Source organism: Candoia aspera, chromosome 1 (genome assembly GCF_035149785.1).
Source record: "Candoia aspera isolate rCanAsp1 chromosome 1, rCanAsp1.hap2, whole genome shotgun sequence".
In the NCBI taxonomy this organism is placed as follows: Eukaryota; Metazoa; Chordata; class Lepidosauria; order Squamata; family Boidae; genus Candoia; species Candoia aspera.
The window spans coordinates 303629493-303653411 of record NC_086153.1 but is presented as its reverse complement, the minus strand read 5'-3'; positions in this window follow the sequence as shown (position 1 = coordinate 303653411).

Sequence of the window (23919 nt, the reverse complement as noted above, 5' to 3'; positions counted from 1 at the left end):
ATGTGCAATACTAAAGTATTGACAATATTGGCTAATGACAGCTTCCTATTTTTAAACAAAGTACCTCCCGAGAGCTTCTCTAACCTGAAAAAAAACAAACATAGAGAAGGGGGGGAATTGGGAACAGGATGCAAAGAGGAGGAACTGGATGTGCCTGTCATTAGCAAAATACCTTTGTTGCAGGGAAGAGATTTAATCAAACTTCCTGTCCTGACTAAGCAAGAACCACACCAAGATGAGGAATAGGTCTCTAGTGTTTTATTGCTGCTATAGTAGACAGAAAATCCTAACAAGCTGAAGAAGCGTGAGAAAACCCATACAGATAAACCCCAAAAGTCAAGGCGGGTCTGTTCTGTGTCTCTTTGAATGACAGCTCAAATTCTCGCTACTACGCATGCATTTTCCCCCCTGGATAGGGGCCCCCTCCTGCTCACCATCAGTGCTCATGACATCACCCTCCCCTCCAGATTCACATTCCATTTCAGCCCCCTCCTCTCCAGAGTTCCCTCCTCCCTCCAAAGTCTCATGAGAGTCCATCTCCCCCTCCAAGCTCCCATGGGAACTGGGCAATGATGGAAATTCTTCAAAGGAAAACTCCAAGGACGAATCACTGCTGTTCTCCAGTTCTGATAACGCTTCTGGCCCAGGTGGCTGCTTCTGGAAAATAGATAATTAGAAGATTCTTCCCCCCTCCCCCTTGGGAAATGCAAGCCGGAGGTGAAGGGCTGCGGCTCCCCCTCCTCTCGCTCTGACCTCAGAGCCTCTGGCGGGGGTGTAGGTTGCCAACTTATGAACTCCTCTGCTTGGGATTCCTCTGCTTGCTCAGCCAAGTGCGGAATCTCTGGGAGAGTGCAAGGCTTGGGTTTGTGAAGGAAAAGCTGATGAAATCTATGAACCAGCGCTGGTGCGTGCACATCTCTGGCATTTTCCCATGTGCGCTCTACCTCAGGGTACCCTTTCCAGTGTATTATATTGGATGCCCCTTCCCCTCGTCCTAGAGTCCAGAATTTCCTTGACCTTGACTTTGTATTCCTCCTCCCCATCCACAATTACTGGAGGTGGGGTGGGGGGCATTTGCAATCGTAAGGCACTTGGTGGAGAGTCTTTGGCTAGCAATGATCTGTGAAACACAGGATGGACTTTCATGGATGCTGGCAGCTGTAAACGATAAGCCACTGGATTTATCTGCTGCACCACAGTGAAAGGGCCCACAAACGTAGAGTCCAACTTCTTGGAAGGCCTGGTAGAAGTACAAAACTTGGTAGAGAGCCACACTTTGTCTCCTACAGCAATCACTGGCCCCTCTTGTCTGTGAGCATCTGCAGCTCTCTTGTAAGTATTTTTTTCCCTGTTCAGCTGCTCCTTTAACAACTCCTGTGCGGCTTGTTGCTCTTCAAGTAAATCAGCCACCGCTGGAATAGTTCCCTGCTGGAAGGAGGTGGGCAACACCGGAGGGCTAACCCCTTAGAGTGCTTGGAAAGGAGACATCTTGGTAGAGGACTGCACAGAGTTGTTATAAGTAAATTCTGCCATGGGGAGCAGGGCTGGCCAATTGTCTTGCCGATAAGTGGTGTAACACCTGAGATACTGTTGTAACCATTGGTTAATTTTCTCAGCTTGTCCATTACTAGCAGGATGATGCGACGATGATAGGTGAATCTGGATCCCTAATGACTGGAAAAGGGCCCTCCAGAACCTGGAGGTGAACTGAGGGCCTCTGTCACTCATCAAGTGATTTATCATGCCTCTATATCTAAAAACTGTTGGCAGAGTGCTAGAAAGCATTTGGCCCAGGAGAGATCAGAAAAGACACACACCAGGCATTTCTATAAAAATACATTTATTTACAGAAAGCACAAAAACATATTTACAGGCTTCTGCATTCTCACAGGCTCTCAGAGAGGAGAGAGATCTCCGTCAGCTGCATACTCTCTACATGCCTAAAGAGAAGGAAAAACTGAAACCAAGCTAACTGCCCTTGCTTCAGGCTATTAACAACTACTAACGCCTGAAAAGAAGACAATTAAATTCAACCTCCTCACCTGGCCAAAATCATTAGTTACCACAGTAACCTTAATCTGTAGCAGAAAAACAATATACCAATAAAAACATGGTCTATAAACAACTGCTCTGTGGCTTGTGCAGATGGGAGGCCCTTGCAAGGAATAAAATGCACCATTTTAGTGAAAAGGTCCACCACCACTAGTATGGAAGTCAGCCCCTGGACCGGGGGTAAATCAGTGATGAAATCCATGGAAACTGTATCCCAAGGCCCACTGGGGGTGGGTAGGGGTTGCAAGAGTCCTGCGGGCTTCCCTGGGAGAGGCTTGGCTCATCTACAGGTATGACAAGAAGCTACGTAACCCTTTATGTCTGCAGTCATCTTAGGCCACCAGTAATCTCTCAGAGCTCTATGGAGAGTTTTGAAAACACCTCCATGCCCAGCTGTTTGATGGTCATGGCAAAGTCTCAGTACTTCTTCCCTCAATGAGGGGGGAATGTATAATTGCCCACTATGCCAGAGGATTCCTGCTTCCACATTAAATGGGAATGCAGTGTCTTGTAGACCCTTCTGGAGGTCATCCATCCTGGCCCTGGCATACGGGTCCTGTGGCTGCTGAGCTTTGACCCTTGCAAATAGGTCCTCTGCTTGTCTGCCTGCTGCTAAAATCAGTCTGGTTCCCCCTCACAGACTGATCAAAGTTGTGAGGTTGTAATATAGTAGCCTGGACCTCCTGGTGAGTAGTGGGGGTTGCCTGAATGGATCAAGACAAGGCATCTGCCAAACAGTTCTGCACCCCGGGAACATAGGAAATAACAAAATTGAAATGGGAATAAAACTGGCTCCATCTGATTTGGCGTGGGGTGAGCGATCTGGTGTTTTGTAGAAGCTGTAAATTCTTGTGATCAGTGCAAACCTTCACAGGAAAGGTCACACCCTCTAGCCAATGCCTCCACTCTTGAAATGCTGCTTTAATTGCCAGCAGCTCCTTGTTAAAAACATCATAGTTTCTCTCTGCTGGTGAGAGCATGCGAGAGAAAAAGGCACAAGGAAGCAATGTCTTCCCTACTTTGTCAGTATATTGCAATAAGACAGCAGCAATAGCAAAATCTGAAGCATCTGAATGCATTATGAATTGCTCCGTGGTATCAGGATGCTTTAAAAGCAGCTGGGATGCAAAGAGTTGCTTAAATTCTTGGAAGGCTGCTTGCTCCCTCTCCCCACAAAGGAATTTGGATCCTTTCTTCAAAAGCTGTGTGAGAGGCTTGGCCCTGTCACTAAATTTATGTATAAATTTTCTATAGAAATTTGCGACTCCTAGGAATTTTTGTACGTCTTTCACATTGCGGGGGGGGGGGGGGGTGCCAAGAGAGAATTGCCTGGACCTTTGAAGGATCCATGGATATGCCTTCTGTTGATATTCTATAGCCCAGGAAATGTAATTCCATTAAATCAAAGGCACACTTCTCTAGCTTGGCAAACAGCTTGTTCTCTCTCAGTCTTTGTAAGACATTATGTACATGGGTTACATGAGTTGTAGCATCCTCAGAGAATATTAATAAGTCATCTAGATAAATAACTAGATACTTATCTAGTAAATCAGATAAAATTTGATTCATAAATCAGGAAAATATGGCAGCAGCATTAGCTAAACCAAAAGGGACCACAAGGTACTCAAATTTTCCATACCTGGTATCGAAGGCAGTCAGATATTCATGCCCCTCTTTCATCCAGATCAGATTGTACGCATTCCTGAGGTCCAACCTAGTAAAAATGCGTGCTTTCTGTAAGTGATGCAGCAGGTCAGCTATTAAGGGAAGTGGGGAATTTTCTTTGACTGTGACCTTATTGAGGGAGCTGAATTCATGAACAACTCTCAAGGGTGCCTCCTGAGCTGCCAGTGCCAATAGGTCAGGCTTCTTTGGTACGAAGAATGTAGGAGCAGATGCTGGGGAAGTAGAAGGTCAAATGAAACCCTTTTGGAGATTAGAATCCAAGTAATCTTTCAAGGTGGCTAGTTCCTTGGGGGACATGGGATATTGTTTCCTTGATGGAACCTTGGCTCCTGGTATCAACTCAATAGTGCAATCACAGTCCCTATGGGGGGGGGCGGTAGTGCTGTGGCCTCTTGTTTGCTGAAAACATCTGCAAAATCTGCATACTTGGCTGGCAACTGGACCCCCCCCCCCGCTTCAGTGACTGCATTGGTTGCTGGAGAGAGAAGGGTGGCTTGATCTTGTGGTGCTGGCATTCCTTAGCTGGGAATGAGACTGTTCCTGTAGTCCAGTCCAATAATGGGTTGTGGAGCTTCAGCCAAGGTGTGCCCAGGATTATAGGTACATTAAGTGATGCAGTAACATAAAGTTGGATCCACTCAGTGTGGTCTCCCTTTGTTAGTTGCAAAGGTTCTGTGAATCTTCGAATCGGTCCTGCCTTGAGGGGCTGGCCATCAATGGTCTCAACTTCTATGGGACGTGGCAATTCCATGGTTGGGATATTCAGGTCTTGTACTGTCTGTACATCAATAAAATTGGTGGAAGCTCCGGAATCCATGAGAGCCTCTAACTTGACATGGTGCTCTGGGTTTACGTGCACTATGACTGGTAAGTAGAAAAAGGATTGCCTGGAATCCTCCGAATGAGCCCTTCTTAATTGATTGATGGTCTCCCTGCTGAGCTCTGTGGAGGGAGACCGATGGAGTTTCCCTGGTTGGAAGTAGAGGTGAAGGTGGCTCTTGGTTCTGCTGCTTGCCCTGGGGCTCTTATGGAATTTGCTTGGCTTCTCGTTGGGCAAGCTCTCACCGTGTGCCCCTGGACTCCGCAGTAGAAACAGAGGGCTCTCTCTCTCCTTCTCTGTCTCTCAGCCTCGGAAATAAGCCTCCTGCTTGCCCCAATCTGCATCGGCTCCTCTGGTCCCGAGTAGAGAGATGCTGCAGAGACAGCTGGAAATCCTGGAAGTGCTCTGAAGCCCCTGCCTCTCCCCGGCTGCATCTGTCTGAGCTCTTCTAGCCTGGCATCTATGACCACAGACAGCTGATATAAACCTTCTAAAGTAGCTGGTGTTCCCTGGCGCACCAATTCATTTTTTATTTCCTCAACCAGCCCCTGTCTAAATTGGTCTTTCAAAGCACTCTCATTCCAGTCCAGATCTCCTGCTAACAGCTTGAAATCAGCAATGTAAATTCCCACTGTCTTGTTGCCTTGCTTGAGCTTCCGAATTTCCCGGCTGGCAGTGACCTCTCTGATCGGGTCATCAAAGTATGCTCAGAACCCTGCCAGAAAATTCTGGTAGTTATCGAGAATTGGGTCGTTGTTCTCCACCATGGGAATAGCCCATTTGGCTGCTGGGCCCTTTAGCAGACTTAAAATAAAAGTGCCTCTGGTTCGGTCTGTTGGGAACTCTGCCAGTCTGCTGTCAAAAAACATTGTGCACTGTGTAAGAAAGGTTCTCAACTGTCCTGCTTCTCCTCCAAATTTCTCTGGTAAACTGCCCTGGGATCTCAAGACTACTGGTGGAGCTGCTGCTGCTGGCACCGGTTGTGGGTTAATCGGAGCTGGTTGTTGTAACTGCTATAGCATAGCTGCTTGTAATGTGTTGATCTGGAGATCTACTTGTTGCTGGTGGTGTTGCAAGGCTGCTGCCAGTTGTTGAATGGCTTGCTGAATTTCCTGGTTTTCTGAAGACATTTCCCCCCCCCCCATTTTTTTTTCTTTTCTTTCCTCCCTCTTTCAATGGAAGTAAGAGTTTGTTAGGATTGATGTCCTAACAAGCAGGAACCATGCTGAGATGAGGAATAGGTCTCTAGTCTTTTATTACTGCTACGTTAGACAGAAAATCCTAACAAACTGAAGAAGTGTGAGAAAACCCATACAGATAAACCCCAAAAGTCAAGGCGGGTCTGTTCTGTATCTCTTTGAATGACAGCTCAAATTCTCTCTACTACGCATGTGTTTTCCCCGCTGGATAGGGGCCCCCTCCTGCTCACCATCAGTGCTCATGACACTTCCCAAGTGCTACAGGCCTAATACAATAGGCTTTCAATTTTAAAAGTGATTGCAACAGCCACTGGGAGAGATTCTTCCACATTCCAGGGGGGGGGGGTTCTAATTCCTGTGGTAGGTAGGCCTGGGAGACCTTGATCAGCCTGAATGAACATTCCAGGATTCTAAGAACAATAGTTCTCACCTTTAAAATTACCTGTTTGCCATTTTATTGCTGAGTAGCAGCTTCACTACTCCAGTAGCAACGCTGAGAAGCTACAGCCAGCCAGTAGCTGGTAAAGCATCTTCCTTTTCTTACCCCAGCAGACTGAGAAACTGCCCAGCCAAAGCAGAACAGCAGCTGACAGCAACAGAAACCAATTAGAAGTGGCTAAATGGTGGCTAAAGACTTTGGTGTAAGCTTAAGCAACAAAGAATAGACTGTTTAGGAATAAGAAATATGCATAGGTGTAGACATAGATGTTAGTATAGATATAGTATAAGATAGCATAGGTTTAGTAATAAGTGGTAAGGTAGGAAATAAGTTTGTTAATTTTTTTTAAAATAAAAGCCTCCCTGTGGAATAAAAACAGGGGAAATAAAAACAGCCTGTTTGTTGCTAGTCTGTACCATTTCCCAGAAGAACCTCCTCACAGAGATGAAGATTTATGTGTGTGCATGCATTTATATGGCCACTCAACTCAAACTATGTGCTTCTGGGTACAAAAGATAGAAAAACTGTAAATTACACAAAACAACGTAACACATTAAAACATACTACAAGCCCATAATTTTAGCATTCTTATTCCTATTTCATGTACTGAAATAAAAATAGTTTGTCTTCCCTTATTCTGATACTATTTCAAAACAGCTTCAAGATGTGTTCATACAGTGCATATATATATAATGCTTTGGCACACCTCATCTTGGCAAGGTGAGGTGACCTGTTACCCATCTGACCATATGTGTATCAGGAGGTGCCAGCATGTCTCCTCTCCTTTGGTTGCTGGCCAGCTTCCATTACAGCTATTTCTCTTTCCCTTTCCATTAGTTCTTTGTTTCCTGAGTTCCCTATATACCTGTAACCTCCCAACCACCACCATTTTTGAATCTTGTGTCTGTCCAGGCTTCCAAACAAGTACAAGTGAATAGCAAAGTTCAGTGAAGAACAGTGATGTGGATAACTTTCATTTGCATAACTCCCAAAAGGTATCTGGTTAGATGCTGTGTGATAGAGATATCTGGGTTTGAGAGATCTGATTGAAAAAGGCAGGTCCACACAGCTTTCCAGTCTTCCCCGACCTTTTTTTAAAAAAAATTCACTTAAAAGATAGTAAGAAGCAATTTCAGCCAAGCTTTATCAGAACAGTTAAGGACTCACTTTTCTGGCTGCAAGCCTCACTAATGGTTTTAGTCAGATACTTGTCCTGAGTGATGGCTTACCACAGCCTGTTGCAAAAGTATCAAACATGCATTTTTCCCTCTGGACTCTTAACGTCTAGCTCAAAGCCATTTAAAGTTGCATTACTTAGAAAGTCGTAATATAAATTTATATACATGCACTGATCATGAATGCAACTTTCTCTGTATTGCTAAATACTATTTCTATCTAGAATTAGGAAAGGGCTTGAAGTTATTCTAGCAAGCATTTTTCCATCAATCAGACTGGCAGCTGATTATCTGGCAGACATGCCTTTGATCTTATTTTCCATCTTCAGCTTCACAAGTTTTCTGTGTTGAGTAGAAAAGTCCCACAGTGTCTCCTCTTCATGCTTTTTTGAGTAGTGCTCAAACAATTCTTTTTGGCAATATTTTTGGCATTTGTCCACAAGCTAATCCAACTCAGGTTTACCCACCCTTACTGGGTTTTACAAAAACCAACAGTGCAATTTCAATAGCCAGTTGCTGTCGAAGTCTATTTTAACTGCCAGCCATCATCTCCATTTCCAATCTTCTTCCTAGAGTCCCCCCTGATGCTATTTGACTCCACATCTAATGCCAGTGTGATATACTGATGCCAACCTACCTGCATCTTTGCCTTTTCCTATGACAGCTTTCATATGAGAATCTAAACTGGCCCTTACTCTCAGTTCCTTAGTAGTAAAGTGAGAACAAACTGTTTCGTTTGGATAGATGCATTCATATGTGAAGAGCTGGCAAGACACTATAGTAGACAGCAAGCTCATCACATACAGCATTCCTGCTTTTCCGCATTACAGCATTCTGTGGAGAAGAAAGGTGATGTTGATCTCTGTTTTGTTGTTTATTTGCCTCTTTTGCTGTATTTGTCAATTTCAACTATTTCCTTTGGAGAGGTTTGAGACAACCAGATGTGGTTGCTCAGTTTCAGTTATTCAGCTCTACAGGACCTACCTAGTGACAGTCTTTGCTGGAATTTGTCTTCCTTGTCTTTTAGATTATTTTTACCTTGGTACTTCCTTTGTTTCTGTCTGGATTAGGACTGTGTCTGTGTTCATAGTTTGAATTAGTATCTAGTGGGGCTCAGTTACTTAAAAAAAATGTAGACATACATTTTTGATTGGGAGCCAACTTGTTATATGCTTCTTCAAGTTAATATTATTTCGACTTGCAAGATGCCCAGATGAAGGGAAGACAGACAAACCATCTTCAAGGGATCTGCACTGTGTCTTGAAATTGCGGAATTATGCAATGCTGTCAGACCAATTTCATCCCTGCTGCAGTGCCTAGTTGCTGTATGTTTTTTCTCTCTCTGCCAACATGCTGAAAGTTAGAGAGAGAGAAAAAATAGCATGATATCATGACGGGTGTACCTGCAAATTTGGACAGTAAGCATTTGGAAGGGAGTAACAGCAGATGCACTATAGAAAGAGTAAGAACTGGCGATGCAGACAGCTGATTTTATGAGAGCATTGTTTTCTTCTGACACAAGGAAGGGTGGATAGTGTTATAAATCAATTGTGAGGAAATAGCTTGAGTTACTTCTTCCATGGCCAAGCCACTATCTGATCTCTGCCTCTATTGCCAGAAGATTGATCCTAACAAATGAGGTTTTCTATACCTCTTGGCCTCATTGGGCTGAATATGAAGGTGCTGAAGTTTCCCTATTTGTACTTTAAAAGCTTTTTGAAAACTTAAAATGTAAGGAGATAGGTATAGTGCACATTTTCTATGCTCCCAGTATATGTTCTGTATAATACAGATGTCAGCACCTGATCATTCAAGCATTCACACATATGCAGTCAGGAGGCTGGGATCCCTTTAACTGTTTTAATGAAGCGTAATGAACGGTACAGAAGGCAAGCTGTGAATAAAGATTTCCCGCTCAAACCTAACTTAAAAACTACATTCTCTTAGTTAGTCCCCTTTCCCATGCAACCATGTCATCCCCGCTCCCATCCAGATGGTATTCCTGGCATATCTCAACCCCGTGTCCTTGATGTCTTCCATAGCCATAATAAACTACTTCACACTCCAACTTCACACCCCCTCCCATCTGGCGACATGGATTCCATTCCTTCGAGAAGGAAATGATGGGAGATGCTCTGATAAGGGTCAATCTATTCTATCAATATTAGACTTGAACACTCAAAAGTTTCACCCAGGTTGGGGACATTGTGTCTCCAAATAGCAGTTGCAGGTCATCATGGTGGAAAAGGGATATGTCTCCAACCCCTTCTTGCAAGCAAACAAGATAAACCTTGGCCTGATCCTGTAGAGCTATTCTTATGAAATTATCTCCATGATCTCCATTTCAGAAAGGCAATATTACAGGCCATCTGTCAGCACCTGATCATTCAAGCATTCACACATATGCAGTCAGGAGGCTGGGATTCCTTTAACTGTTTTAATGAAGCGTAATGAACGGTACAGAAGGCAAGCTGCAAATAAAGATTTCCCGCTCAAACCTAACTTAAAAACTACATTCTCTTAGTTAGTCCCCTTTCCCATGAAACCATGTCACTCCCCCTCCCATCCAGATGGTATTCCTGGCATATCTCAACCCCGTGTCCTTGATGTCCTCCATAGCCATAATAAACCTTTGAAACCTTTGACTGGGGGGATCTGACAACAGATCAATGAAACGCAGTCAGAAGAGCTGTGAATTGGCCTGGATGACCTGAGCTCAGATACCCTTCACTGGGAGAATTCTTCCATCTTTCCCAGCCCAAACTGTTTATTAGCTCAATCTAATAAATAGGAATTAATCCTATTAATTAATCATACTAATTAATTAATTCTCATATATGCTATTCTGAGCTTCTTAAAATGGCAAGATACAAATATAAGTTACAGCTGCAGCTGCACCTTTTATAAATGTTGAACTCAACATGGAAAGCTTTCCTAATGAAAGAAATATAGTGCTGATACTTTAATTTTTCAAAGGGTTATAACTGACTATTAACAGAATAACATGATGGTTCAGTGATGCTGAAAGTGGATTTTATTCCACATACTGAAATATTATATTACAATGTTTTGGCTTGCCAGAAATAAGAGCAGGAAAGAATAAATCTTAGGATAAGTTTCTAATGCACTGCTTCAAACTGATATTCATGGAGGGCTGAAATTTTTTCTTACTCTGCATTACATTAGAGAATAGTACATAACTGCTGTCAAGCAAAACAAAACAAAACAGAATTCCTTCTTAATTTACAAATATGAATCTCTTATTTTTGGTTGAAATGCACTGAAGCAATAGGATTGGAGAAGAGCATGGTTAGTGATAAATAAAACTGTTCAAGCAGCTAGGATTATTCATTATATTCTACTCTTTAGCCATCTTTTTAAGGCTTCAAATGCATGTTCAGTCAACAAAAGGAGGGTGGAATGGATCATATCTACAGTATGCTTGTTACCTCTCCTTCCCGATTTTATAGAATCATAGAATTGAAGGAACCACAAGGATCATCTAGTCCACGCCTCGATATTGTGCAGGAAAGCCATTTAATCATTCATGAGAGGTGGCTATCCAGCCTCTTCTTAAAGACCTTCAGAGATGGATAACCCATATTGGAAGAGGGTAATAGTAAACCTCTTTGATACTGTTGTCAAGGAAACTACATGGATGTATCCATGAAATCATTAGGAGTCATAACAGCTCAAAGGAGACTTTCCTTACTTTCTCAAAAAAGCTTATAGCAGTTCATCCATGATTTCCAGCTGGTGTTCCATTTTCAAATACTTTAGTTTCAACATGTATCTTCAAATGTTTTCTATCATGGAGCTGTATTATAGAAAATGTACTGCAAATACTTATTACTGAGAAAATATTTTAGTTAGCCTCTGAAATGAACTTATCATTGAACTTTTTTTAAAAAATGTAAGCAAATACGTAGTTTGTTTATAGCTTGGGTGACTGATTTGAAAAAAAAAGAAACACTGGAATATGACACAACATTAAATCAGCCTTCCCCATCTAGCTATTGGTTATGCTGGCTGCAAATTCTGCATGTTGTAATGCTGAGATATCTGAAGGCCTTCCCGTTGGGAAAGTCTGGAATAAACTAATGGGTAATACATGACTGCAAGATTTCCTTGAGTAAATTCTGCATGTTGCAATGTAGGAAACTCTGCAAGATAAAAACAGCTCACCCCTTCAAAACATTTCACCCCTTTACCATCTTCTGTCCAGTCAAGGTCCAAATCTGACATAATGGGGGAGATGACTGGATATCTCCTACTCATTAAGGCATGGGATCTGAATTTCTTGGGAACCATAGAATGGAGGAGAAAGCCCTTGACTAGAGCACCATAGCTGGGTTGCAAAAACTCAGATGGCCACTAGATGGCAGGAAAGAACCCATTTGCTGGTATCTAGTGCCATCTGGGTTTTGCGGGCTAGATATGGTAGTTCTAACTTAAGCCTTCTTCTGCAGGCCAATTCCCCACATAGGAAACTATAATATTATTATAAGAAAAATAGGAAAAACTGCCATAAAACATATTTTTCTCCTGTATAGCCAAATTCAAACTCCTCCTTACTTAATGTATCCCTTTGGAGGAAAACCCCTTGAACAAATTAATGTAGCTCACTCTCAGATTTGACCTACATAATTTATCTGTGTATTTGATTGATTGATTTTCCACCTTTCTGCTAAAATGAACGTTCAAGTTGATACACTTAGAAATCCAATATATAAGATTAAAACTGGAAAAAATGAATGCTAAAAGCAATTAACAGCCTGCTGAAAGCAATAAGTCTACAGAGTTTCTAAATGCTGAGAGAATGGAAGCAAAATGCTGTTCCTAAGGGATTATCACAGAAGAAGGCCTTCTTCTAAAAGTGCCAGAAGACAGGTTCAGAGGGCATCTTTAGAAGGGCCTTTATTGCAAGTCATAATGGGCAGACAGGTTCATAATGAGACAGGCTGGACCAAAGCATTCAGGACTTTAAAGGTCAACTGTCAAAACCTTAATTTGTGCCTGGTAAGCAATTGGTAACCAGTGCAGATATTATATGATCTCTGTAGCTTGCATTCTTTAAATGGTCAGACTGACATATGTTTACCATAGTACATAATGTTCAAGCTATATTACCTGTTGCTTTGAGAAATATATTGTTCCTTGAAGCCATATATTTTTACATCAGTCTTGTCAAAATCAGACCACTGGACAGTAGTACATTAAATTATTTGCAAACAAAATAAAAAGCAATTTACAGGTTTTGTGCAATGTTCTAGAAACACTAAATCTGTGAATGTGTTGAGACTAACTTTTGCATGTCACTGCATGTTGAACTCACATCCTGCTGATATATGTGAATTAATCTTTCAGTTCAGCTATAAATAAAGCTGTCACTCTCCAAGGAATTAAACATGTCTCAATCAGCAGGCTTTTCTTTCATCCCTTTCAACCCTGGCTTTCATGTATTAGCTCTGCTTTTTCACCATTACAGTCTCTCATAAGTTTCTAGGCAGTATGTTCTTGGTCAAGAAAGGGTGCTGCATTTTGTTTTTCATTACAAAGATGGATTGCAGCAATTCTCTGCTGTCCAGCCTCCCTGATGAGGCCTTTCAGCATCCATAGCTATTCTTGCTGCAGGGCACTTAGTCTTATTAGGTCATCTCAAAAGCAAACTACATTTCAAGAAGTTTCATGGTGTCATGTGCAGCAGTGTGTCTTTTAGGCAACGGTTTTTATTTAATGTCACAAATTAACTTGCCATGTCTTCACTGGATAGATTTCCTTTTAATCCCTATTGTTGCTGTGGGAGCAAGTTCTTTTTTTAAAAAAAAATTAAAGATAGGCAGGGTCAAGGAATCATTGAATCACTGAAAGAAAAGATGATCTGGCACAAATATTTTTTCAAGAGGCAGGAAATTGATCCAGTCAGATTTTTAAACCTCACTGATTGTAATGGAACAATTCAAGTATTTACTTGATTTTTATCATAGCCGCTTCACACAAGTATTGTTTTGGACCAAAAATAAACAGTTTTGGGTGGATCGTGCCTGAAGCTTTTCATTGTTTTCTACCAAAATTGTGGCACTTCCAAGGTATATAAAAACATCAGATTACAAGTAACCAGCTAGCATCTCCTTGTATATCTGTCTTCTGCAGTGATGTTTTAGCTGGTAATCTTAGAAGTTTGTTATGTAATAGAATATCAGCAATGATATCCAGATTTGCTTACTTGCCTTTGTTCCATGTTCTTTTTGTTATATGTCAGGAAGTATATAAGGTATGAAGTATGAAGTACATTGAGGCAATGTATTCCTGACGTTAATCAGGCAACAATTCTGAAGACTAATATGGTAACCTTTTCCCATATGGCAAAGTTTGCTATTGTTCTAGATCACATTTATTTTCTCTTTTCTGAAAAGAATGAACTTTGCCTTATCTCAGCTACGTTGGTAACACCAATGGAAACAAATAATTGTTACAGTAGTTCATACATTACAGTAAGCTATAATGTGTAAATTAAAAGATTATACTAAGCCTAAAACCAACCAACCAACTTCATTTCTGATTTGTGTTATTGGTCATCAAAGCCAGTGAGTGGCATGGACTTAGATATGGGAGAGTGAGGTAACATACTATGGTTTATAATTTTGAAATTCATTGCATAGTTGTGGGTGTCACCATATTCATACCAGTGTTATTATGTAGTTATCACATACATATAGCTTTGTAGATATCTGGTGCATATCTCTATCTATCATCTATCTATCATCTATCTCTGTCATATGCCTTATTCCAATATGAATTGGACAAGAATGGAAGAAATACGAATGGATAAGGATGAAAATATGAATGGATAAGGACGGAAGATGGAGTACATGAAACACAGTCAAAGCAGATCACAGAGGAAGAAGGTTTTATTCTGGAATATTTTAATTCTGCAGCATGTGGAAGAATATCAGTATGAAAAGACCTTTAAGAAGACAAAACAAGATACAGTTTCTAAGGGAATTGGATAAGACAATGAAACTCAAGTGGAAAAATGCCTAGATGCATGAGAAAAGTACCAAGCTGGGACTGACTGAGACTTGAGGGAAGTTGTAAAGTGAGTAAGAATGATATAAATTTGCAACCATCACATAGAACAATGAATCATGCATGGTGGGTTTCTCCATTTTATGTTTCTGGACCTCAAACCTAGTCTGGCCAGCTTGACCTTGAATTGGAGTATGAAAAGATGTTTGTGTGTGTGAATAAGTAAAGGAAAGATTTAGAGTTTTCAGTTCAATAAATGATCAATAAAACTTGTATTATATTTCTCTATGTATTCTGAGTCCCTGGATAAATAATAACAGCAAATAGCACTGGAAGTATTACCTCTTTACACTGCCCCCCATGTGACATGGCTAAGTCAGAGTTTACTCCTTACAAATGGCATATTTCTGGATAACATACATGCAGAATTTCAGCTGGGTCAGTTCCCCTTTAATCTATCCATTCATTCTCTCTCTGCCTAATGTAACTGATACAATTATTCAGAGGATTAAATGGTGTTTTGTATTCCTTGGAAAACAAATAGGATAGGATTCAAAAGTTAATGAAAGAAGGAAAGTGTTCCTAGATGTAGGCTTTCCTGTATTACTATGCAGTCCTTTTGCCATAAGATTTTTTTTCTCCTTTGGCTACTCTTTTCATTTGCAACTGATGGATTGTTCCCTCAGCTTTGCACCTTCCCTCCTCCTCTTCTCTATAAGAGTTCCCCTTTTCTCAGCTATATAGAAATTACATGAGATGTGATCACTAGCATCCACAGCAAACTAGTACCATCAAAATGACAGCATGTGTGCAGCGATATCATCAGATACATGCCATCATTTGTGTCCTGACATCTGATGTAAATCTATCTATGTGGTCGGCAGGAGTTGAAAACAACTTGATGGCACATAACCAGTCATCTGATGTAAGAATGTAAGTCATGGAGTTTGCACGAAGATATCATCATGCATGTGACAGCATATCTCCACCAGGGAAAGTCTATGGATTTGATATGTCTTCTATAAGACGGCTGCCATGAGATAGTAATAATTTTCCTTCATGTATTCATTCTGTTAAAAATAACTTTCAAAGGAACATAACATTCTAAGTAGTCAGTGTGATGTATGGCCCTATCACTTGTGTTTATGCAACTTATCACACCACTTGGCTGGACAATTTGTAAGTCAGTAGAAAAAAGAATCCTGGAAATCTCCATGCCTGGATAATATTCTCAGTGGAGTTTCATTTTTTAGTACTATAGTTTTTCCATAATAAAATAGGCATAGAAATGAAGCTATTAGAGCAAATAACTTCCTCTGTTTTCTTATGGTATTTCTTCTGGTTTAGATGGAGATCATTTTCAAAAAGGGAACTAACTTGGAATGCTTGAGAGCACCAAAAGGCATAATTCTATGGCATGGATGGGGACCATTCTCTGGGAAGGATTAGCTACTGAAAATTGCAACTCTTTTAAAAAATATTTTTTATTGAAAGTTTTAAAAATAATAAAAGATAATGCAAACCAAATTCAGAAGAGAGAGACAAAATGAAAAGAAAAAAAAATAGAAAGTGCAAGGAAAGAAAGAAAAGAGAGAGAAAGAGATTAAAGAAAAAAGGAAACAATATTTCTGCCATTGTAGATACAAGTCTCTATCCCCATTCTTCAAAAGTATCTTGAAATGACTCAAATTTCACAGCATTATTTTTCATTTTGTACAATCTAATGCTTACTCTCCAATTCAGAAACGAGAGGCATTTTTTTTTCTTTTCCTGCCTGGAGTCTTTAGTCCCCTCTAGTGTCTAATTTCTGAAATCATGAATGCTTAAATCTAAACAAAATGGTATTCCCATGAAGGTATTATTTATTTATTTATTTGTTTAATTTCTCCTCAAATATTTTAGCAAAAGTCCTAAGGCTCCAAATTTTTCTGGCTGCTTAGTCCATTTACATCTTTCTTAAATTAAATTCTTATTAGCTTTTTGCTGTTTGTTTCTATTTCTTAGTTCTTAAGCTTATAGTTAATTTTTCTATTGTTCAAGAATGAAGGTAAACTCACCAGGTGTCTTTTCAAACTTGTTGTTTTGAAGATCTCTACTGTCCTTAATATAGTTAAATAGGTAATTTCCAAAAGTGATTAGAAAGTGAGGTTAGCTATCTCAATTTCCTTTAAAAGGCTGTACTGCAGCTGAGAGCATGATGATTCCCTTCATCTCCAAGTGCTCATACCTGCAGAAAACCACTGTCCTGAGGTCTCCTTGTTTGGAACACAAGTGGGTGATCTCCTGTCCTGTCCTTCTCTAGAGAGGTTCTGTGAGACTGGTTTACTCACCATACCTTGAGTTTTTACTGCAGTCACCATTTCCACTTGATCAGAGACATGATAGTTCGCTATTCCTCATCCCAAAGTCCTGAAAATTGCATCTTGTTGGGAGCCAGGGATGAAGCCAGAGCCACTCTGAGAAGGCTTCTTTCATCTTCTCTTTCTCTTTGTTGCCTCCTGTTCCTCTTCTGTGGATGGGAAAAACAATTCACACTAAACCAAAAACTTGCAGTCAAAGCTGAAGGTTGTTCTTTTCTTTGTAGGCTTCTTTGTTTCAATCTTTTCAGTTTTTATGTATATTTGAAAATGCTTTAATACAGTTTTCTAAAAAAAAAGCTGAAGGTTGTTCTTTCTTGTTCTATAAAAATAGTAAAAATGAGGAGTATCATGGTATCCTATTAAGCATATGTTTATTAAATGAAAACATGTTTAACTGTGAAACAATTATTTTCTCACCGTTTCACTTTGGCCAGTTGTCTGCAGGGTGTGGTCAAAAAAGCCAAGAACCATGATGGGGTGATTGAAGCTCCACCCATTTTTTATGTGTGTCACATTTGTGGAACTTTGATCATGCCATTGTGGTTGATGTTTTTTACCGTATTCTGTGGGCAACCCTGCTAGCAGCGTTTTTCATTTAGCAGATCACTAATATTTGGTTTGGTTATTGTTGAATGATAAGCATACAACCCTTGAACTTAATCATTTGAAGCTTGGTGGCGTTTACCCCTTCAGAAGAGAGAATCGTGCTTGAAAATAATTTCCAATTCTGGCACGGTTCTAAATTGATGTAATCCTCCCCCATCCCAAAAATCACCTAGTCAAGTTCCAAATCTCTAATACTACATTTCAGGACCCAATTTAATTCTAATTTTCAATCTCTGTGAAGCCATACTTCTGTTTGCTCTTGATCTATCAAAGTGCATGGCTGGACAAACAGTTTATTGGAAAGAAATCAAAACCTTTTGTCCTTTGGCAGGTCGAGAGAAAACAGAGGAGTGTCTTCAGAGATTGAGAATTAAAATCTGGGTAATAGAGACAAGAAGGGAAAAGGAGCAGCCGGTTCACCAGAAACCCAGGACAATAGAGTGCCCTGCTTAATTTCATGTAAGCAGGAAGGAGTGACTCAGTTTCACCAAGCACTATAGATCTTAGGCTGAGAAGCTCCATAGTTGGACAGAACTGGCTGAAGGACAGCTGTCTTCCAAGCCCAACTCTGAGGTGTCATTACAGCCAGGGACAGAGCCTCCTCCTGCTGCCACTGTCACAGCTTCTCCCTGCTATGGCTTTAGGGGGAGAAATGAAACTTTGGCCTGGGTCATGAGAAGAGCTTTCTTCTCAGCATCAAAGAACATCCATAGCATCTGACTGAGGTCAGCAAGCTGCTATCCCACTTCTGCCCATTGCTGTCCTGCCTGGTGTGTGCCTGACATGGGGCTGCACAAAATTGTTGGGCTATTTGAGATCTCTGCTTCAGAAGTAACTTTTCCTGTTTCTTAAATTTCTGAATTAAAATAAATAGCATGCATCTACTTTTTTCCCTTTCAAATATGTGTAAAACTAAAAATGGGCATCCTGAGATGATTCGTAACAGTATTTCTGCATAAGTTGGGTCTAAATTAGGTGAACATTCATACTTACTTTGCCTCTGTATATCCCCACTATATGTGGTCAAAAATGTGTCCTGGCAGTGAATTATACTTTGTTAAATGTGCACCAAATTACTCAGGAGAAAACATTTAATCCTTAAAGGAGAAAGAGGACCCCCCACCCCAGCCAAGAGTGACACATCCGTACAGGTAGTTGCTGTTAGTTCCACAGAGAGGAAAAGAATTCCAAGAGCCTCTGCAGAGTCTGCTTTGTCCTTAGTGCTAATAGCTTGGATGGGAAATGTTGGTGGGGGTGAGGACCCAAAGATCCTTCCTAGGCTTTTAAAAAAACACCACAACCACTGAGTTATCCTGACATATCTAGACTGGCCCTCAAAGCATAGCAGTCTTTGGACAGTTTCTTCTGAACATGAAGGGACTGGAGGAACGTACAAAGGCAGCTTTGCTGAGAAATAGCAAGACTTCCAAACTTAAATGTAATCTTCTCAGGCTGGTTATCACATGTAGACATTTCTGATCTACAGGGATATAAGCTCTGATTAGATACAGGGAAATAAACCCTGATTCCCTGGACTGGAAATCTTGTGCCTGATGAAGGCAACCCTTTTTGCATGAAAATCTCTGAGTGGGTGGAGTAGGTTTCACACCCTTCTGCAGCACATGCATCTTTCAGAAGTGAACCTTTGAACCATGCTTGGGCTCTGCTTCCATACATGTTTGGGGCAGGGATTTGCTTGTAATGGGGGAGCAACCTTTGCCCCATAGTTTCTGAAGCACTACTCAGTTGGGGACTGCTTCTGTGCAGGACAGAAACAAGTGATAGGTGAGGGCTACAGTCAAAAGAATATTGTAGCCTTTAATTCCTTCTTTTTCCGATATGCTTCTTTTTCCTCCCATCCATCCATCCATCCATCCATCCATCCATCCATCCATCCATCTTCTTTCTGGCAATCTCTTTTCTGTTATATTCTTTCCTACAGAGCAGATCTTGGGGAAGGAGCAGCTTGTGCTTACTTGAGGTCTGGCTTGGTATTTTGCAAAGAGCTTTTGAAATTCAGATAAGAGACACATGTAACTCTAAGCAAGAAGTTAGCTGCAACTTGCTCACCTCTTGCCTTATAATATTTTAGTATTTTAAATATAATATAATATTTTTATTCCTCTCTGATAAGGTGAAATCAGTTCCCAATGAAAAAAGTCAAACAGAAATGTTGTAAGAACCTTAGTGCAACTGCTAAGTTCTTGCTTTGTAATGCTGTTCTTACAATATAACAACAGTTCACACTAGTAGGCCTTATTTGTGCATTTGTGTGTTATTGTTTTTCATTAAACAACCAATAATGTCATTACTAATTCTTTAGAAGATCATTAATGTCAGCCCCCCCTCTCAAATTTGGTTTTTCTCATGTGTTCTTTCTTAAAGGTTTTATGTTATTTATAACCAGGGTGTTTTTTTATCCAGTCAAAATGAAATGTTCTAGGATTCTGCTATATCTTGAAGTGATCATAGTTGAGAAATTTCAGTGCAGAAAAGGGCTCATTTTTCAAATAATTTTAAAAAGCTAGGCAGATGCAGATGCTAGCTGCATCTTATGCATTCATCTGTTTCTGTTTATTGAAGAATAATGATTGGGATCCACTTTTTTTCATTTGTTTGAAAATAAATACATTCCCTAAATTACCTTTGACTTCAGAAATGTTCAAATATCTCTTAAGTAATAATGACAGAATTATGTTATGTAGTTCTGTTAGAATAAAACAAGAAAAGAGTTGTCACTGACCTATTGTCGTAAATAAGTTAATTTTAAATCTACTTTGAAGGTACAGTAGGTAGTGAATTCTCTACCTACATAATAGAATGATTATTGCTACATGTTTACATCATCCTGCTTTCTTTTCTTCTGAACAGCTTCTAAGCTTCAGCTATAAACAGTTAAGCAGCAGTATCATTCCAGTGTATTAAGAAAGACTGACATGATAGTTCAGAAATGTAGTGGACAGGATTTGTCAGTGGATTTACTTTATGCTTCAGTCTAGATTTCAGCAAAGGATCGTTACCTTGTCATGGTGCTGGAGCTTGAGCACCTCAATGATGCCATGAGCTAAACCGTGAAGGGCCACCCAAGACGGGAAGGTCATGACAGAGAGGTCAGACTAAATGCGATCCCTGGGGAAGGTAATGGCAACCCACCCCAGTATTCTTGCCGTGAAAACTAAATGGATCAGTACAACCAGAGATACGTCAGTATGCCATCGGAAGATGAGAATCCCAGGTCGGAAGATGGTCAAAATGCTACTGGGGAGGAACAGAGGATGAGTTCAACTAGCCCCAGACATGATGATGCAGTAGCTCAAAGCCGAAAGGACGGCTAGTGGCCGACGGTGCTGGTGGTGAACGGCGAATCCGATGTTCTAACGATCAACACACCATTGGAACCTGGAATGTAAGATCTATGAGCCAGGGCAAATTGGATGTGGTTATTGGTGAGATGTCAAGATTAAAGATAGACATTCTGGGCGTCAGTGAACTGAAATGGACTGGAATGGGCCACTTCACATCAAATGACCACCAGATCTACTACTGTGGACAAGAGGACCACAGAAGAAATGGAGTAGCCTTCATAATTAATAGTAAAGTGGCTAAAGCAGTGCTTGGATACAATCCAAAAAACGACAGAATGATCTCAATTCGAATTCAGGGCAAGCCATCTAACATCACAGTGATCCAAATATACGCCCCAACCACAGATGCTGAAGAAGCTGAAGTAGAGCAGTTCTATGAGGATCCGCAGCACCTACTGGACAACACACCTAAAAGAGATGTTATTTTCATCAGGGGAGACTGGAATGTTAAGGTGGGCAGTCAAATGACACCTGGAATTACAGGTAAGCATGGCCTGGGAGAACAAAACGAAGAAGGACATAGGCTGATAGAATTTTGCCAAGACAACTCACTCTGCATAACAAACACTCTCTTCCAACAACCTAAGAGACGGCTTTATACATGGACTTCCCCAGATGGACAACACTGAAATCAGATTTACTACATCCTTTGCAGGCAAAGGTGGCAGACATCTATACAGTCAGTAAAAACAAGACCTGGAGCTGACTGTAGTTCAGATCACGAACTTCTTCTTGCACAATTTAGGATCAGACTAAAGAGATTAGGGAAGACCCACAGATCAGCTAGATATGAGCTCACTAATATTCCTAAGGAATATGCAGTGGAGGTGAAGAATAGATTTAAGGGACTGGACTTAGGAGATAGGGTCCTGGAAGAACTATGGACAGACGTTCCCAACATTGTTCAGGAGGCGGCAACAAAATACATCCCAAAGAAAGAGAAAACCAAGAAGGCAAAGTGGCTGTCTGCTGAGACACTAGAAGTAGCCCAAGAAAGAAGGGAAGCAAAAGGCAACAGTGATAGGGGGAGATATGCCCAATTAAATGCAAAATTCCAGAGGTTAGCCAGAAGAGATAAGGAATTATTTTTAAACAAGCAATGCACGGAAGTGGAAGAAGACAATAGAATAGGAAGGACAAGAGACCTCTTCCAGAAAATTAGAAACATTGGAGGCAAATTCCAGGCCAAAATGGCTTTGATCAAAAACAAAGATGGCAAGGACCTAACAGAAGAAGAGATCAAGAAAAGGTGGCAAGAATATACGGAAGACCTGTATAGGAAGGATAACAATATTGGGGATAGCTTTGATGGTGTGGTCAGTGAACTAGAGCCAGACATCCTGAAGAGTGAGCCTCAATGGACCTTAAGAAGCATTGCTAATAACAAGGCAGCAGGAGATGATGGCATCCCAGCTGAACTGTTCAAAATCTTGCAAGATGATGCTGTCAAGGTAATGTATGCTATATGCCAGCAAATTTGGAAAACACAGGAATGGCCATCAGATTGGAAAAAATCAACTTATATCCCCATACCAAAAAAGGGAAACACTAAAGAATGTTCAAACTATCGAACAGTGGCACTAATTTCACATGCCAGTAAGGTAATGCTCAAGATCCTGCAAGGTAGACTTCAGCAATTCATGGAGCGAGAATTGCCAGATGCACAAGCTGGGTTTAGAAAAGGCAGAGGAACTAGGGACCAAATTGCCAATATCCGATGGATAATGGAAAAAGCCAGGGAGTTTCAGAAAAACATCTATTTCTGTTTTATTGACTATTCTAAAGCCTTTGACTGTGTGGACCATAACAAACTGTGGCAAGTTCTTAGCGGTATCGGGATACCAAGTCATCTTGTATGCCTCCTGAAGAATCTGTGTAACGACCAAGTAGCAACAGTAAGAACAGACCACGGAACAACGGACTGGTTTAAGATTGGGAAAGGAGTACGGCAGGGCTGTATACTCTCACCCTACCTATTCAACTTGTACGCAGAACACATCATGCGACATGCTGGGCTTGAGGAATTCAAGGGTGGGTTTAAAATCACTGGAAGAAACATTAACAATCTCAGATATGCAGATGATACCACTCTGATGGCTGAAAGCGAAGAGGAACTGAGGAGCCTTATGATGAAGGTGAAAGAAGAAAGTGCAAAAGCTGGCTTGCAGCTAAACCTCAAAAAAACCAAGATTATGGCAACCAGCTTGATTGATAACTGGCAAATAGAGGGAGAAAATGTAGAAGCAGTGAAAGACTTTGTATTTCTAGGTGCGAAGATTACTGCAGATGCTGACTGCAGTCAGGAAATCAGAAGACGTTTAATCCTTGGAAGAAGAGCAATGACAAGTCTTGATAAAATAGTTAAGAGCAGAGACATCACTCTGACAACAAAGGTCCGCATAGTTAAAGCAATGGTGTTCCCTGTAGTAACATATGGCTGGACCATAAGGAAGGCTGAGCGAAGGAAGATCGATGCTTTTGAACTGTGGTGTTGGAGGAAAATTCTGAGAGTGCCTTGGATTGCCAGAAGATCAAACCAGTCCACTTCCAGGAAATAAAACCAGACTGCTCACTTGAGGGAATGATATGAAAGGCAAAACTGAAATACTTTGGCCACAGAATGAGAGGACAGGACACCCTGGAGAAGATGCTGATGCTAGGGAGAGTGGAGGGCAAAAGGAAGAGGGGCCAACCAAGGGCAAGGTGGATGGATGATATTCTAGAGGTGACGGACTGATCCCTGGGGGAGCTGGGGGTGTTGACGACCGACAGGAAGCTCTGGCGTGGGCTGGTCCATGAAGTCACGAAGAGTCGGAAGCGACTGAACGAATAAACAACAACAACTCAGTCTAGAAAAAGATGGTAAAAAAGAGAAGAAAAAGATCACCCCCTTCCAACAACAAATTTATCCTGTAGTTAGAATGAATGAAAAATATCATAAATATTGCTTTCCAGTATTTAAAATAGAAAGTTAGCATGAAATGTAGATAGAAAGAAAGTCATATACATGATTATGTTGTAAGTATACTTTTTACAGCAATATACCACTGGATGGCAGCATTATGTAGGTTAAATGTCCATTGAGCATCTTTAACATTTTTCTATCCCTCTCAGGCACAGGAAAACAATTTAATGTATGGCTACTTTAAGATGTCATTCTCTATACTTTTGAGATAAACACAGTTTTG